General features: G+C 39.9%; 1 long non-coding RNA gene across 1 annotated transcript; it reads right to left on the bottom strand.

The window, feature by feature from the left end:
• Window positions 1–317: 317 nt before the first annotated feature.
• LOC137444292 (uncharacterized) lies at window positions 318–13,047 on the bottom strand. The gene is made up of 3 exons (XR_010988114.1): window positions 12,880–13,047; window positions 7,011–7,254; window positions 318–5,625 (listed from the first exon to the last, which is right to left on the bottom strand). It is a non-coding gene; the product is annotated as an uncharacterized lncRNA (long non-coding RNA).
• Between the last annotated feature and the right edge of the window lie 4,267 nt (window positions 13,048–17,314).

Below are 17,314 nucleotides of genomic sequence, written 5' to 3'. Positions count from 1 at the left end.
GCCAATTTTATTCACCAATTTTTAAAAAGGCTACCTGGGTAGCCTGGGTAGTGTGTTCATCCATTATAAAATCTTTTTACATATTAACCACTGCTTTCCTAGCAGAGATCTGAGCTGGTTGGTAATGTTTTTGTTGCTGGGAGGGTGTGGGGAATTAAAAAATTGTGTGTCCTTGACATGTCACTGGTATAAATAAATATTTTCAGAGAAGAATGTTGAGCCTAGATGCTGTAATTTTTCCTTGACAGATTAGGACAACTGGGTTGAGAATATGTGACAGCTAGATACAGTCTGATTTATAAGAACGAGTAGGGAAGCATGACAGACATGTGTATTTATTAAAGATACGTTTACAAAATGTCCCAGTTTAATTTGACAACTCTGCTGGATAAGGCCTCAGGAAGTCCAAGAATATTACTCTTTGCACACTGCCATGACACTAACAGTTTCAGGAAAAGTTAAAAATCATAAATAAATAGTTTCAGTATCTTACATTTATAAATTTCCTGTACATCCATTAATGCAATAAAGTCAGTCTATCTTTTAACAAGATAAATTACAGAAGGTGAATTATTCAACATATTTTGTGGCTGCAGAAAAAATGAATATGTGTATCACACATACATGGCTGTAGAGTATTTTACTATTGTATTGAAGCAGGATAGGATAGGATAGGATGGAATAGGATAGAATAGAATAGAATAGAATAGAATAGAATAGAATAGAATAGAATAGAATAGAATAGAATAGAATAGAATAGAATAGAATAGAATAGAATAGAATAGACAAGGTTGGAAAAGACCTTTGAGATCATCAAGTCCAACCTGTCACCGACACTGTCTAATCAACTAAACCATGGCACTAAGAGCCCCATCCAGCCTCTTTCTAAACAACTCCACCACCTCCCTGGGTATCCCATTCCAATGGCCAATCACTCTTTCTATGAAGAACTTCTTCCTAACATCCTGTCTAAACCTCCCCTGGCTCAGTTTAAGGCTGTGTCCTCTTGTTCTGGTGCTGGTTGTCTGGGAGAAGAGACCAACCCCCACCTGGCCACAACATCCTTTCAGGTAGTTGTAGAGAGCAAGAAGGTCTTCTCTGAGCCTTGTCTTCTCCAGGCTAAGCAACCCCAGCTCCCTCAGCCCCTCCTCATAGGGCTTGTGCTCCAAACCCCGCACCAGCTTTGTTGCCCATCTCAGGTCGTGTTCCAGCAAGTCAGCATCCTTCCTAAACTGAGGGACGCAGAACTGGACACAGGACTCAAGGTGTGGCCTAACCAGTGCAGAGTACAGGGGCAGAATGACTTCCTGCTCCTACTGGCCACACTATTCCTGATACAGGCCAGGATGCCACTGGCATAATACTTTCATGGCAACATTCTAACATAGAAAAATGTTGGTCATTTATTAAATTGGCAGCTAGGTTGTACAAATCCAGGCTGAGGAGCATGTGTACTAGATGTCTTTTTCCTGCTACCTTTCTCACTGTAATTCCTCAGCTCACCTCATCTATCAGTCAACATTTCAGAGGCACAACACAAGTTGTACTTCCCTTTTATCTGGCTCCCTAGAAATTACTTCTTTTTAAAGTCATGTTTTCAATATTTCTTACTGATATAACCAGTCTTTTAAGAGAGAAAACAGAAGCAGTTAATCAGCTCATCTATTTGACATTGAGCTCTGCTTCCAGCATTTTGACAAGTTCAAATAAGTAAAATCATATCTACAGTATTCCTACTAGTAATTACAAAGATATCCATATGGTTTAACTTTAGAACTAGCCACAATAGCATTAAGACAGCAACTGACAAGTGTTGTTTAGATGGATGTAAAATCAAGCATACGTCCAAATCATAGGCGTTACATGATAGCCAACATGGGACTCAGCATGAGGGGCTGTGAGAGAGGAACTTCCTCCTCATTTAAAAGAATGAGACACAACTCTGAGATGAAAGTTCATCAGGAAAGATGGTGACATTCTTGCACTCTTATTAAATTGGTACTAGGCCTTCAGGCTGTTTTTCAAACATAAAGTTTCCTGGGAGGAGGGGAGAAAAGCATTAAGATGTAGGTTTTAAAAGTTTTAGTGAGCATGCTGAAGAAAATAAATTCTCACACGGAATCTTAATGCCCTCTCTCCCCCTGCCTTCTCTGTTGAGACTCAAAGTATCAATCAACTCCCAGGCAACCAGCACCAGAACAAGAGGACACAGTCTCAAGCTGCACCAGGGGAGGTTTAGGCTGGATGTTAGGAAGAAGTTCATCACAGAAAGAGTGATTGGTCATTGGAATGGGCTGCCTGGGTAGGTGGTGGAGTCAGCATCACTGGAGGTGTTTAGGAAGAGACTGGATGGAGTGCCTGGTGACATGGTTTAATTGATTAGCTGGTGTTGGATTATAGGTTGGACTTGAGGATCTCTAAGGTCTTTTCCAACCTGGTTAATTCTATTCTAGTCTAGTCTATTCTTTTTTGGAATCTGAGCATGCTGGTACCTACAGGCTTGGAATTTGTAGTGCAAAGTAGTACTGCAGCATGGTTGGTACAATCTCCATGCAGATAAATAAGGTAGATCTATTCAAACAGTACTAGATGTGTCCGGAAATCTCAGCAAACTTAGGTTAGCCAGATATTTGCACTGTTAAACAAATTTTGTGCTATCTTAAAGAAGGCAATTGAACCAATTCTGAACAAACAACCCAAGGTTAAAACCTAGCCTTTTGAGAAAACTTTTCCAATCAGAATAAGTGGAAAACTTTTTCTCCTGTGTCTAGCATAACACTGAAAAGAAGGAAATAAGAAACTATAGGGAAGAGGCAGGCCAGGTCTCTTCCAACCTTATTAATTCTATGATTCTATGATAATAATAAAACAATCAAAAAATCTTCACTAGTTTGTGTAGAGAAAATGCTGGACAATTTGAAGTGAGTGTAAACCAATCTTAATAACTATTTTAAACAATCATTCATACCATACTACCTACCAAAAGCAATGTTTTTATCCAACTTTTCTGCAGCCTAACCTTTCTTCACCTGCCTAAGTTTCTCACTTAGACACAGCTCTATCTCTTGTCCTACTCTGTGAAAATCCATCACGCTTTTGCTTCTCGTCTTTTTCACTAGCAGCCAAGTACCAGTTCTAAGATCAAAGAACCATTGTGCATCAACAGGCCATAAATGAGTAACTTTGTGTCCCAGTTTGAAGGCAGATCCTCCCTTGCCTCCCACCGGGGCAGAAAAATGAGACTCAGACAAACAGATTGCAGAAGTGAAGGAAGGTTTAAATGGAAAAGCAGTGAGTATTTTACAGAGAGCTACAAGCAGTGACGAAAGAGATCCCAAAGCATACCCAGAAACCTCCCAGCATTTCCCTTCTCCCTGCCTGAGCGTACACCCAAAACACCCAAGGCTCTTTCTTTCCCCCCCTCCATTGTTAAGCTAATCTCAGCTGGCCAGATCTGACATTGCCCTTCCCCCTTCTCCTCTTGGTTTTAGACCTAGCCAGGCCCAAGAGGCCTAGAGATCACTCCCCTTCCATTACCAGATAGGGAGCATCTCCCACGGGAGCGGTGAGGGAAGAAAGAGGAAGTGTGAGACCTTGCAGATGGATTTATAGAGAGCAGGACATTATAGGTATGAAATATGCAGCTTCCTGTGTCCACCCACTGGGCTGGACACCCAGGGCACCAGAGGTGCACCCCATATGGCAGCAGCAGCAGGCACCCAGCCCAAACTGCCACACTTTGATAAATAAGGAAAGCAGTGCACAAGAAACTGATATCAAACAAAGGAAAAATGACAAGAAGGAAAGAAGAGAGAAGGCAGTATGTTTTCTGAAATCAATTTCTCTGTTTTCCCCTAAAGGCAGCATTTATTTGTGGACTAGAGTTGCTAAATGTCGCCTTTAATAAGCAGGACCACGGATTCACAGCAAGCTTTCACTGAATTGCAAGTGGTTTACATTAAAAAAAAAAATCTTTACATGCTGTTGTTATATACCTGAGGTCCATTGTGCTTACAACATGTCAGGATAACTCAGATGCATACTAACATGCCAGTAAAAATACTAAATGTAGTTAAAGGCACAGGTTTGTCATGGGTAAAATTTGCCACACCATTCGTATGGTGTGGGAGCCAAGAACAAAAACATCTATCAAGTTTACATCCAGAAAAATTCAGACTTTCAAGGAAGTGATTGACACTCAAAATATACTTCAGGAAGAGAAAGGAAAAGGTATTAGCTAGCCACTGGGAAAAAAAAAGCTTTCTATAGCAAGGATTATTACTGAGAAGCTTACTTCTTTATTGTAAGTAGTGATGATAATTTTTGATGAATTAATGATGAATTTTGCTGAATTGGGCCTACAAGAAGGCTGGGGAGGGAGTTCTCAGGTAGTGATAGGACTAGGGGGAATGGAATGAAGCTGGAGGTGGGGAGATTCAGGCTGGACATGAGGAGGAGGTTCTTCACCATGAGAGTGGTGAAGCCCTGGAATGGGTTGTCCAGGGAGGTGGTTGGGTCACCGTCCCTGGAGGTGTTTAAGAGCAGGCTGGACGAGGCTCTGTCCAGCCTGATCTAGTGTGGGGTGTCCCTGCCCATGGCAGGAGGGTTGGAACTAGATGATCCTTGTGGTCCCTTCCAACCCTTACTGATACTATGATACTAAGATCTTGTATCTCAGCTGATGACTGTAAAGTCCATGGTTATAACTTTAAAAAACCATTCAAACAAAGTAAAAACAACAACAGCAACAGAAATCAAGAAGAAAATAGACTTTGCAGCTCTTAAAAAGGGAATTAAGTTAATCTTTAGTCTGGAGTGCTACATCCAGTCTCAGACATCATTTCAACAGATCTCATCTCTAAATCCCAAGAATTGTTAAGAGAAACTTTGGTGATTTGTTAAGAAGATACAGGCTATACCATGTAGTTAAGTCTTTTGTTGAGCATTTACCTTCAACATAGAGTTTCCCCACATTTCATCTTATTGCTGTTTGTGTTTATGAGGCACAATAAAATATTGTTATGGCTTTGGATATTAGGTGAAAAGTCCCAATGTTTAGCTCCAATGAAAACTGACAGAGAAATCTGAACTCAGATCCAGCCTGTGTATAGTGGTTTTGGACCTCACACAATCTTGTTTTCTTAAATTTGGATGAAAGACATAAAAATTAGCTTTAGATGGAAATACAATTGCAAAGTCCAGTAGAAAGCAGCATGTGCCATTCTATAATCACTTCCCAGTCTGTATGTTATTACTGCTATTGAAAATGGATGGCAAGAATACAGCACCAAGACTCTGCACATGATTAACTTTTTATTCTTCTTGTAACTTGCTATAAACCTCAAATGAACTCACAGGCTGGCAAGTGCTGTTAAGAGCTAGATGCCAGACTGTATGAGACATTTTTTCCCAGACAGCATCACCTTCCTTGAATATGGTTATTTTTCTCTCTCCCCTCTACTTTTCTTCCTCTGTCCCCCAATAGCTGTTGTAGCTGTCAGATGTTTCATTTGTATTTACTTAAATCCTCCAAAAGGTCTTGATCCTAGACGTAAAATGCTCCATGGATAAATTTCCCTCCTTTCATCCTTTTGGCTCCAGCCTTGCTTTTTCTTCTGAGAAGCACTGAAAAAAATTAAAAACAAACAAAAAAAAAAAGCAAGCTATTATTTCCATTGGCCTGTCATCAAAGAGCCAGACTGGGCTCACCCATCCATTTTTCCCCCTACATCCCAGAAGAATAATCATGCTGCAGAGTATCTGTATACCTTCAGCCACTGTGTCCTGTGCCATGTTAGTGAGTAATGCTGGAGATTCAGTGTCCAGGGAATAAGCCTAATTGGCTCCCTGGTACTGCAGCATGCCTTTAAGCTCTTGGGGTCATAAACCATGTGGAACAGCCAGAACAGCAGCCCTTCTCAGATTTTGTGAACATAATCAGTGGAATGTCCAAAGGTGATTGCTAAAGGTTATACTTTACAGAAACACCAAAAAACTTCAAATACCTGCAAATGGTCTGCACAGTAGAGGACTCATAGCTGAAAGCCTGACAAGACTTTCAACAATGATTCATCTTAAAGACAATAAGGTAAGAGATGCCTGAGGACTAAACTCCTTCAGGCAGCAGTCAATCCAGGTACAGGTGAGATGAAGAGTGGAAGCTCAACTTTAATGAAATCTATTGCCAACATTGTCCTTCACTATATCATTTGGGGATGAGTTCTGATCTCTGAGTAATGAAAACAAGCTGAGTTTTTTGTTTTTCAGGGCTTCTTTATTTCCTAAGAGGAAGCAATAAGGTTTGGCCCAATCACCTCCTTGTTAACATGCTTTCATTTGCTAAACTCATTCCCATTACATCCCGCAGGTGAAAAATGAATGTACTTGTACAGCAGTGTGATGTGAAATCTTGATAGCATACTGAAAAAGCTAGGCATTTCAATTCTTTGCTGATAAATTTGTTCCTTTGAAAATGGGGAACATACTTCAAAAATATCAATGTGATGCCTCAGTGAACATCTCTTTATGGAAAACCAGAGCAACAATACAATTCCCGACACAAACAAATGGCCTGCTGAAGTCTAGATACAGACAGTCAAGGTTCTGTTCTGCCTTCGCATTCATAAGACTGATTATAGTGGAAGTGGCCCCTCATGCACCTCAGGGAATAATTTGCCTTTAGTTTATAAAAACTTTAGGCCCACTTTGTTCTGATGATGAAAGCATTCCTTTTTTTCTGCTGCCAACACAATGTGCTCACTACACAGGTCTTGTGAACATTATGGCATTTTGCTCAGAATGGTTTCCCTGGAGTCCAAAATCCAGGAGCAGAGTATTTTCTTCTGAGAGGGTGCTCCATAACACTAGGTTAGAAGGCTGGCCAATACTTTTAACACCTTCTAAGACCCCCTGTTGTTTGACCAAAGGCTTTGGAAGGCATTTCTGACAGCTGGTGTTGAGCTTAGCATCCTGCAGAGCTTACGAGATGTCTACTGGCATCTCACTCTCACCATTCCAACAGTGTTGAGGGGCTCCAGAAGCCCACTTCTGCAGCCAGGCTTCTGTGGAGTGGTGGCTGTGCCCTCTCTCTGTTGACCTTCAGGGGTGGTTGCAAAGCTCAAGTCCCTGTGAGCTGAAGTCCCGCTACAGTGGCTGTAGTTAGAAGTGGGGGGTGATTTTTCTGCTGTTTTTCAGCTCCTGTTTAAATCATCTAGTCTTGTGCAAGCAGGGCTCCTTCCCAAGTGCCTAAACCCTCTGAAAAACAGAAAATGGATGACTGGGTAAAACATCAGATGGGATATTAATAACTTAATTTCCAGATTTCATCTATGCAGAGTGTTTAATACATAACTGTTCTCCATTAGTTTACATTCAGAAAGTGGTAGGGGGGGAAAAGTATGTTACATTGGACTCATTAAATATTGTTACATATAATGCTGTACCTCAAGAAAAAGGATGTTGACATTCCTGTTTGAATGGACCTCTTCTAAATTTCAGACTGTGGACTAACTATGAATATGCATATATGTGATTCACACAGTGCTGTATGGTGGAGGAATGGCAGCAACTCTACGGTTCTAGTTTAATTCAGTCCTATATAAGAAAGGAATCAACAACCACACCGATCACTGTGGAAAGAATAACAAACTTCAAATAGCAGCAAATTAAACACAAAATTAAAAGCCTTATCCATGACATGAAAGCATCACTGTCCACAGAATAACAGGAGGATGGATTCAGAAATGTGTATGAAGTAAGAAGCGATTTAGAAAGTCTGATGAAAAATAATATCTTTCATATTTGTTCCTAACTTTCTGTGCCATTTCACATCACAAAGATCTGTTAGACGGTTTTGATGATTGTCTATGTAAAAAATTCTCTTCAAACAATGCCTGGATTTTAACCATGTACTGAGGGGAAAAATCACAACACAGTAACATTCATCAATATTTTACTTTCATTTTTGTTTTGTTTAACTGTTTCTGATGCCTACAATGATGTAAGCAAGTTTATGTCACATTTGCAAACTTGAACAGAATTAAAATAGAATAGAATTAACCAGATTGGAAAAGACCTTTGAGATCGAGTCCACCCTATCGTCCAACACTATCTAATCAACTAAACCATAGCACCAAGCACCCCATCCAGCCTCTTCCTAAACACCTCCAGTGATGGTGACTCCACCACCTCCCTGGGCAGCCCATTCCAATGGCCAGTATCTCTTTCTATGACGAACTTCTTCCTAACATCCAGCCTGAGCTTCCCCTGGTGCAGCCTGAGACTGTGTCCTCTTGTTCTGGTGCTGGCCACCCAGGAGAAGTGACCAATCCCCACCTGTCTACAACCTCCCTTCAGGTAGTTGTAGACAGCAATAAGGCTTCCTCTGAGCCTCCTCCTCTCCAGGCTAAGCAACCCCAGCTCCCTCAGCCTCTCCTCACAGGGCTTGTGCTCCAAACCCCTCATTCCCTAATTGTTCAACTTGGGGAATCATATTATGATAGCTATTGATTTCTAATTCTGCAAGTAAAACTTGAAAACAGCCACTGACAGAAATGATAGGTTTTGATTTTAAGGACCTCCAAATTAAAAGGAAAATAGGGAGAAAAAAATATTTAAAAAACCCCAGCCAGCTGTAATACTTGTGCTTGCAGGTGTAAAATGGTCAGGGTATTCTGTTTGTGTGTTGTTACCCTTTAAAAAGTAACACAGGTTTTTCTTTTAGTATGAAACCACTTCAGATGTGTCCTTGAGAAAATTATATGTAAATTAATAAACAGGTCAAAACCAAAGAAGATAAATTGAAAGTAAAGGAATAGCTGCTAAATCTGGGCTGCTTGATAGCTTTATGGCAGAGTTCTCCTGCTATTACCTGCTCTATGACAAAATATGCTCCTGTTGCAACCACAAAATTTAACACATTAATAAAAACAACTAATCAATACAACATCGGCAGCAGTTGACTATCTGTAAAGTTCAACACTTAATCACAATTAAGTGAGGATAAGCTGAATAATACAAGTGTATGAAATCACACAAAGGTAACGCAGTAAGAAGCCAAGTGCCTTTAAAACGTTGCTTTGATCAAGCCTGGCACTGACTTCAGTTTTCTGTTTTCACTTGGACAGTCTCAAGCTGCACCAGGGGAAGTTTAGGCTGGAGGTGAGGAGGAAGTTCTTCACTGAGAGAGTCATTAGTCATTGGAATGTGCTGCCCAGGGAGGTGATGGAGTCACCATCCCTGGAGGTGTTCAAGAGAAGATTGGACGTGGCACTTGGTGCCATGGTTTAGTCATGAGGTCTGTGGTGACAGGTTGGACTCAATGATCCTCGAAGTCTCTTCCAACCTTAGCGATACTGTGATACTGGAATAGCAATCCCCAGTGCATACCCATTCCAATTATCAAATTGAGCTTTGTTTCATCAATACATAAAACAATAGTTTAATTAGATTAAATCACCATGAGACTGTGTGTACAGATAAGGCACTGGGGTGTTGCGCGTTATAATAAATGAATAAAGATAGCGGTGCGTTTTCTTTCCCATAAAATATTATCCTGCTGTCAGGGCAGCTATTGTTGGTTGGGAGATAGTTTTAAGGAAAACAGAGAGTTTACAGCCTTGGATACAATTAATAATGTTTTTTTTTTTTCCTGAGGCACCAGGTGCTTTAAATGCCACCAGAAGGATGCTCTAGGCAATGCCATGCTGTCCAACATGGCTTGGCATAGATTAGCTGAAAACCTTTGTCTTTGCAGACTTTGATTAAAGGCTATTGTTAGAACTCCTATAGGTTTTTATTTAATCCAGTGTACCATAGGGATTTTATTTTTTCCACCACAGCTGCCAAAAACATGCCAGTTAAGATAATTACATTTCAATTTAAATTGGTAATTTACTGGAAAATTTTAAACCAGGATGCAGGGCAGAGTACGTACTTTCAATTCTATCCCACAATGACACTTTCTGTCTGTTGCAGATGATTTAGGGCCCTGCTTCATGGTTTTGGCTCTCAGTGAGACCAGAGAGTTTTAGGACACCACAGTTCGGCAGGATTGCCTTTTCAATCTAATTTAAGCCTTCGAACCTCACCTTGATTTAATTTCATCTTTCTACTTGTAGATGTTTCATCAATTACCTGTCTTTATGCATCATAATACATGTAGGGAAAAAAGCAGTATCCTAAAGATACTTGATCCTTTTTGGGAGGACAAGTAGAAAACCCCAAGATACTCTGTCTGTCACTTCTCTGTTGTTTTCATTATTTGTTTTTCGGGTCTGACACAGAAGCCTGGCAGTCTCAACATGCTGTAAGGGGAATAATTTTCCTTTGTTTAGAGCACAGTGTGTACTGTAACTTACATAATAAAATCCTCACAAAAATAACAGATGGTGAAGAGGCACTCACGTTGCCACATGTTGGAAGCATGATACAGTTCCTTGATGGACTCGTTTCTCTTACTTTTGCCTACAGATGTCTACCAGCTATTAAACCTTGAGGGTTAGTAAGCTAATGAAAGGTTTAACAGACAGGCAAAAATCTTTCTTACAGAATTTTCCTACTTCCAGTAGAAGTAAATGTTATACCCTGATAGAAATGTGCAATCCACTGAAAAAGGTTTACACTACTGTGAAAAGTAAACAATAATCTCTATTTTCAACACAGTGGGCTGAAATGTCTCACTATAGAAGGCAGAAAATGCCATTTCTTTCCCTTTCTGGAATCATTTTCAGAGCAGAAGCTGGGGATAGAGTGAGCTACGATAATGCTGTGTGTTAGCAATGTCGTCTCTTGGATGCATTATCATTAATTCTATGTGCAAATTAAGTGCTGGAAAACAAAGGTCTGTCACTTGGAATAACAGCCGTACCGCCTGTGTACAGTGCAATGAAATAAGATCATGCTACACTCCCTAATTTGAGTTAATGGATCTGCTTCTGATCCCATTTACACTGATTTTATGGTCACATAATCCATGCTATCACCTCCAGTGTAGCTGCTCTTAAGAAAGATTCAGTCCCCAGAATGACACAGAGGGTATTTAAATTAGTGGTCATTTAGTTTAGTCTGAATATTGTTCCTCAGATACATATTTCTTCCAGAGCTGGACTGATGCAGTTTCAGTGCAGGGGTTGGGATAGGGGAGACAGGCAAGACTATGGGTCTGGTTTGTTTTGGGTTTTTTGTTTTTGCCTGAAACGTGGCTTTTTATACAACTGTGTGAACAAAACAAACACTTTGAATTACCTAGGTCCTTAAACATGTATAGAAAATAAAAGAAGTAATTTGATGTAATGTTGGTTGCTTTATAACTTTGTTCTCATCAACTTAACACTTCTTTATTTGTGCTCTTTAGCACGTCAACGTTTATCAAAGGTGAGTAGACCTAAATCCATACCTCCCTGCATGCTAGAGATTTGGTCCATGGACTCCAGAAATATGTTCTCCAGTTCAACAGTATATGTTATTTCATATATACCAATGCTACTGATTGAGAGGATAGCTTCCATTCAGTGTATGTCAGCATACTATTCAAAATAGTGCATACTCATCCCTCTGGCTCTGACAACAGGCAGTCAGGACAAGAGAGGTACACTGCAGCTGTGGGCCTTATGAGCTTCCCTATATTGAGGATGCCCTGGGTTCATGATGCAGTGTCAGCAGTGGAAGTCTTCTGTGTCCACGCTGAGTGGGAGCACTTGAAGGCAGGTCACGAAGCCCAGTACCATGCAGGAAGTTTGGCACACAGCATGAGCAGGAAACTAGTCTCAATTGCAGGTATATTCATTGGAATGTGCTGCTCAGGGAGGTGGTGGCATCCCTGTCTCTAGAGGGGTTCAAGAAAGACTTGGACGTGGCACTTGGAGCCATGGTTTAGTTGTCAGGGTTAGTGTTGACAGGGTCTCAAGGTACCTTAGTTATCCTCTGAGACAATAGGCTGGGACAGTATCACACACACATAGCCATGCTAACTCTTTGCCTCCCATGACTCCTTCCACTGTCTGAATTCCCAGCTTTAAATATTCACCACTCACACATTGAACTAATCTTACTGTCACTGTGTTAAAAGAGTGTAAACAGGTATTGGGCTGTTTCTATACAACAGAAAACTACTAATCAGGTAATGCCAGCTCTGTTCCATTATACTCCTAATAATTTTGCACAGCTTTATGATGGAAGAAAGCAAAACAGTTGTTTGTTCTCTATCCATGGGTCCTTTAACTGTTAAAAAATTGGTAAATGTATGGAAATACATGACCTATCAAACAAGGCACCATTTTAAGCCACACACAACCTTGAATAAGTTGTGCCTCTGCATTGGCTTTCTCCATCCTAAAAAGAATTTTGGTTGTTCTTTCTTTTATCCTGTAAAGCACTAAGTTCTGCAGATGCAAGAGGTAAGTACTATTGTGTTTCACAACTTTATCTTGACTATCTGAAAATGTACTCTTTCATGCCAGTGGCAAAGCTATTTGCTTGCTTATCATGTAGTTTTCCATCATCCCACAGCAGATGTACTTTCTGGATAGTCTTCAAGATTGCTTTAAAGAGCGCTTGAGACTAATTTTTTGTTCCTTCATTTTATTTCTTTAGTTGATTATTTTCTTTAAGTATTTTGTCCTTAGGGAGTTGGCTAAACTATGACCATTAAAAAATTATACAGTAATATGTAGTTTCTGTTTTCCATTTAAGCTAGCTTTTGCACAAATAAGTCTGAAAGGACTGAATATACTTTATCCACTTTCTGGTTCTTCATGAATGTTGCTTTCTGTCTGGCCAACATCCCTTGCCTCTGTAGAACAGTTATTAAAGACAGTCTTGCTTGAAATATGGATTATATTCACCTTTCTTCTAGAGTTAAGAACACAGTGATTTCCTTACCTTACTGTTTGCCCAAATTCTATCATCAGGTTTACATAAACAAGTCAGGTAGTCTTCTCTGATACGAAGGAGAAAATGACAGGAAAAAGCAGACCAGAAAGAAAGTTGTAGAAAAAGAATGACCTATTCCAAACCCCAGACAGTTTCTGTAGTATCCATTCCAGAGAGGCTCAGACTGCTCAAAAACACTTAATCTATCAAAATCATGGTTAATCCAAGCCATGACCTTGTTCTGTGTTCCACCCCCCTGTGCTTTATTAAAGCCACAGTATTTCAGAAATTACATAATTTTAATCCTGACTCTGACTGTAGAAGGCTATGGAATAGTTGGAACCAACCAAAACTTGCAAAGAAAAAGTCTGCACAGGGAAAGGATACAAAAGTATTGCAAAACTGCTTCAAAATGCTGTCACAAAGTCACTACAACAGAGACTTTCAGAACAGTGCCAGAGCTGCAACTACACAATTTCCATTACATTTTACAAGGGCTGTATACCTCAGTTGCCTAAAATGATCTGAAAAATCTCAATCTCCATGCCTAATGCCAATAACATAGCCCTCTGATTTTATTGCTTAATTTAGATTCACTCTCCCCACTAAAGAATTCTCAAATTCTAAAACTCAAGAGGAGCTTCAAATACTATTCAAATACCCATTGGAATGGGCTGCCCGGGGAGGTGGTGGAGTCACCATCATTGGAGGTGTTCAGGAGGAGACTTGATGGGGGGCTTGGTGCCATGGCTTAGTTGTTTAGGTGAGTTGGATTGGTTGATGGGTTGGACGCGATGATCTTTGAAGGTCTCTTCCAACCTGGTCTGGTCTATTCTATTCTATTCTATTCTATTCTATTCTATTCATCTTAAAAAATCAAAACAAAACTACATCAACAAAAGGTAATTTTATAATCAGTTTCTTCTTTTCCTTGAGTATGAAACATAGACCCAGAAAGAAGGTTAAAAGCTGATGTACTCCAGTGTATTGGATCTACAAGCAGTTCGTGTTCAGTTTGCAGCAGGCTGAGGCAGCATGGGAATGTTTAGGTAAGCCCAAGAAGGAGCACTGGCAAAGAAATACAGCAACCTAACTCGCTCCCATTCATCAAAATTATTTCTGACATGCAGACCAAACCTACAAAAACTTAGAGAAGCTCTAAAGAGATAATCACCTCCAGTTTCCTTTGTAAAGTTGGCATTTTACAGAATGTGCATCCATTAAGGAGGAAAAGAACCCAACAAAACCATCCCCCTAAACCCTTAAGTTTTACATGCACAAATGAGGGTCAATTGCTTCTGTCTCTGAATCTCAGTCCTGGAATTCACTTAACAATTATTTTACCTAAACTGCATTTCAAGGTATAACTTTCAGGTAACAGATATTCTTTCCTTTACTTTTATTATTCTTCCTGAGGTTTTAAATGGTCACAAAAGACAGCCAAAATGAAATTAATTGAAAGAAAGTAGTCAATTTATCCAGTAGAGCCAAGACAAGGTCTTTTTCTTGCCATGGACAGTCTTATGGAATGGAATGGAATGGAATGGAATGGAATGGAATGGAATGGAATGGAATGGAATGGAATGGAATGGAATGGAATGGAGTAGAGTAGACTGGACAGAAATAGAAATAGAAATAGAAATAGAAATAGAATAGAATAGAATAGAATAGAATAGAATAGAATAGAATAGAATAGAATAGAATAGAATAGAATAGAATTAACCAGATTGGAAGAGACCTTTGAAATCATGGAGTCCAACCTATCATCCAACACTATCTAGTCAACTAAACCACGGCACCAAGCACCCCATCCAGTCTCTTCCTGGCAAGTCTCTTCCTTTAGCAACTGATCAATAACTTATATGACTGTTTCATGAACTGGGTACTTATTTCTACTTCTAGCCCTGCAAAACAAGATTCTCATGACCCATCATCATATGATCTTCGCTTTGCAGGAACAGTAAAAAATACTTGCAACCCCCAATGTAAATCCCAAGGCACATCACCTGATAAAAACACTTAGTTAGTTCTGTACTAACCATTGCTCACAGACCTAAGGATACAGATGGGTGCTACAATGCACAAAAGCCTTAATTCACTTGAAGAAATGTGTCTTTTGGAAGGCTTATGTATTTTAACAGCAGCTACAGCAATTATTTGCTAGCTTCTCCATCTCATACAATACTGAGTAAAAGATTAATGCTTGGCAGGATACCTATTAATAATTTAACTCCTAGAATGCCAGGGGATTCTAAACCTGGGGTTCAAAAGAATGTGTATTTCCTATAGGAGACTATGCACAAGACTGATTTTCAGGACTTAGTACTGATGTAAAGCCTCCTTGCCATCTTACAACAGGATAGAGTTAGGATCAAAGGTACAAAAAATACAAAATTAGTTAACTTCCACATTTTAAGTAACTACTTGCTTGGTCTGCCCAGGGAGGTGGTGGAGTCACCTTCACTGGAGGTGTTTAAGAGGAGACTGGATGAGGCACTTAGTGCCATAGCTTAGCTGACTAGATGGTGTTGGGTGATAGGTTGGACTCAATGATCTCGAAGGTCTTTTCCGGTCTGGTCTGGTCTGGTCTGGTCTATTCTATTCTATTCTATTCTATTCTATTCTATTCTATTCTATTCTATTCTATTCTATTCTATTCCATTCCATTCCATTCCATTCCATTCCATTCCATTCCATTCCATCCCATCCCATCCCATTCCATTCCATTCCATTCCATATGATTGATAACCGGTGGCACCAACAATATAGGAGAGAGGATTTTCAATGTAATCTCATAGATAAAATTAGATTACACCAACATATCCCAGACTAAAACTCTCCTAGAATATAACAGGAAAGAGTATACATGCATGTTTATTTTCTGATCCGTTGAATTAATGGCTAATATGTACAAAGAGCTCTAAAATCATCACCTCAAGAACAAGTTCCCATAACTAGGAAAGCAGAGAACATGGATACAAGACTTGTCTCATATAAAACATTTAAAATAGGGTTCATGGAGCAAAAAAAAATATCAGTGACTGCCAGTTCAGTAGGGGCTCCCTGCCACTATTTGTAGCAAACCCTGTAATACTTTCATACTTTTCTTCACCTTCAGGACTTTTTCACTGAACAAGAGGACACAGTCTCAAGCTGCACCCGGAGAGGTTTAGGCTGGAGGTTAGGAGGAAGTTTTATACAGAGAGAGTGATTGCCCATTGGAATGGGCTGCCCAGGGAGGTGGTGGTGTCACCATCACGGGGGGTGCTCAGGAGGAGACTTGACAGGGTGCTTGGTTGCATGGTTTAGTTGATTAGGTGGTGTTGGATGATAGGTTGGACGCGATGATCTTGAAGGTCTCTTCCAACCTGGTTTATTCTATTCTACTCAGGAGAGAATTCTAAACTTCACTTGCATGCCCTGATTGACATATCTGCCTGCTAGTTAACAACATGCAAAGTTAGTTCTGGTTAGAATATGAACTAATAAGCCTGTTGAATTAATTGCCTGGGATCCTCCACTGAAACTAGCTGTCAGAAGCAAAGAAGAAACAGCATCCTCTGAGACAGTGTCAAAAATCTAGAAGGGAGTGAGTGAAATAAGGCAGTGGTATTAGGGGGAGAACAATACACTGGGAGAAGGATTTGTCATCTTGAAATAAAAATCTCTCAAAAAATATAGAGAGACTCCTTACTACTTATTTCAAATGAATGCTAATAAACCTTGCCTGACCTCACTTTTTCTATGAAAAAAAATTGCATTTTGTAAATTTATCCCAAAAATATGTATCAGCTGATATTTTTTGGTGTTCATTGCACCATTCTCTATTTGGCTTAATCACAGAATCATAGAATCAATAAGGTTGGAAAAGACCTCAGAGATCATCAACTCCAACCTGTCACCCAAGACCTCATGACTGCTAAACCATGGCACCAAGTTCCACATCCAATCCCCTCTTGAACACCTCCAGGGATGGTGACTCCACCACTCCTGCTTCTGTTTACATGCAGACTACATCATCAGAATTTAACATAATATGTCAAAAGCTATTAAAAACATTCACACACACACACATATAGATATAAATTCTGTTATTTCTTCTTTCTTTTCCTTGTCAGCCATCTTCTTCTGCCTCTTTTCCCTTTGTGTACATCCTCAGCTCCCATTTCCCTGCCCTAGCTTTTGTCAGCCTTTTCCCTCCCTCTCCAGAGTCTTTTATTCATTCTCACTCTCCTCTTTTGCCTTTCAAATTTGTTTTCAGATAAAGTATCCTTGACACTACTTGAATAACTACAAACTCAATGGATACTACAGGCACTAGCCACTTACATTATGCTGCAGTAAACGACATGTCGCTTTTTCATTGCTGCTGCCTGGAACAATGTATCGTGCTCAGATTGCACCCCCTTCATACACATTTTGTTTCAGTTTTAACAGAAAGCAA

This window comes from Melanerpes formicivorus, unplaced genomic scaffold, assembly GCF_026170545.1.
Source record: "Melanerpes formicivorus ecotype bairdi unplaced genomic scaffold, bMelFor1.0.p_v2 SCAF_11, whole genome shotgun sequence".
NCBI classification, from domain to species: Eukaryota; Metazoa; Chordata; class Aves; order Piciformes; family Picidae; genus Melanerpes; species Melanerpes formicivorus.
This window is presented reverse-complemented; position numbering and strand designations above follow the sequence as displayed.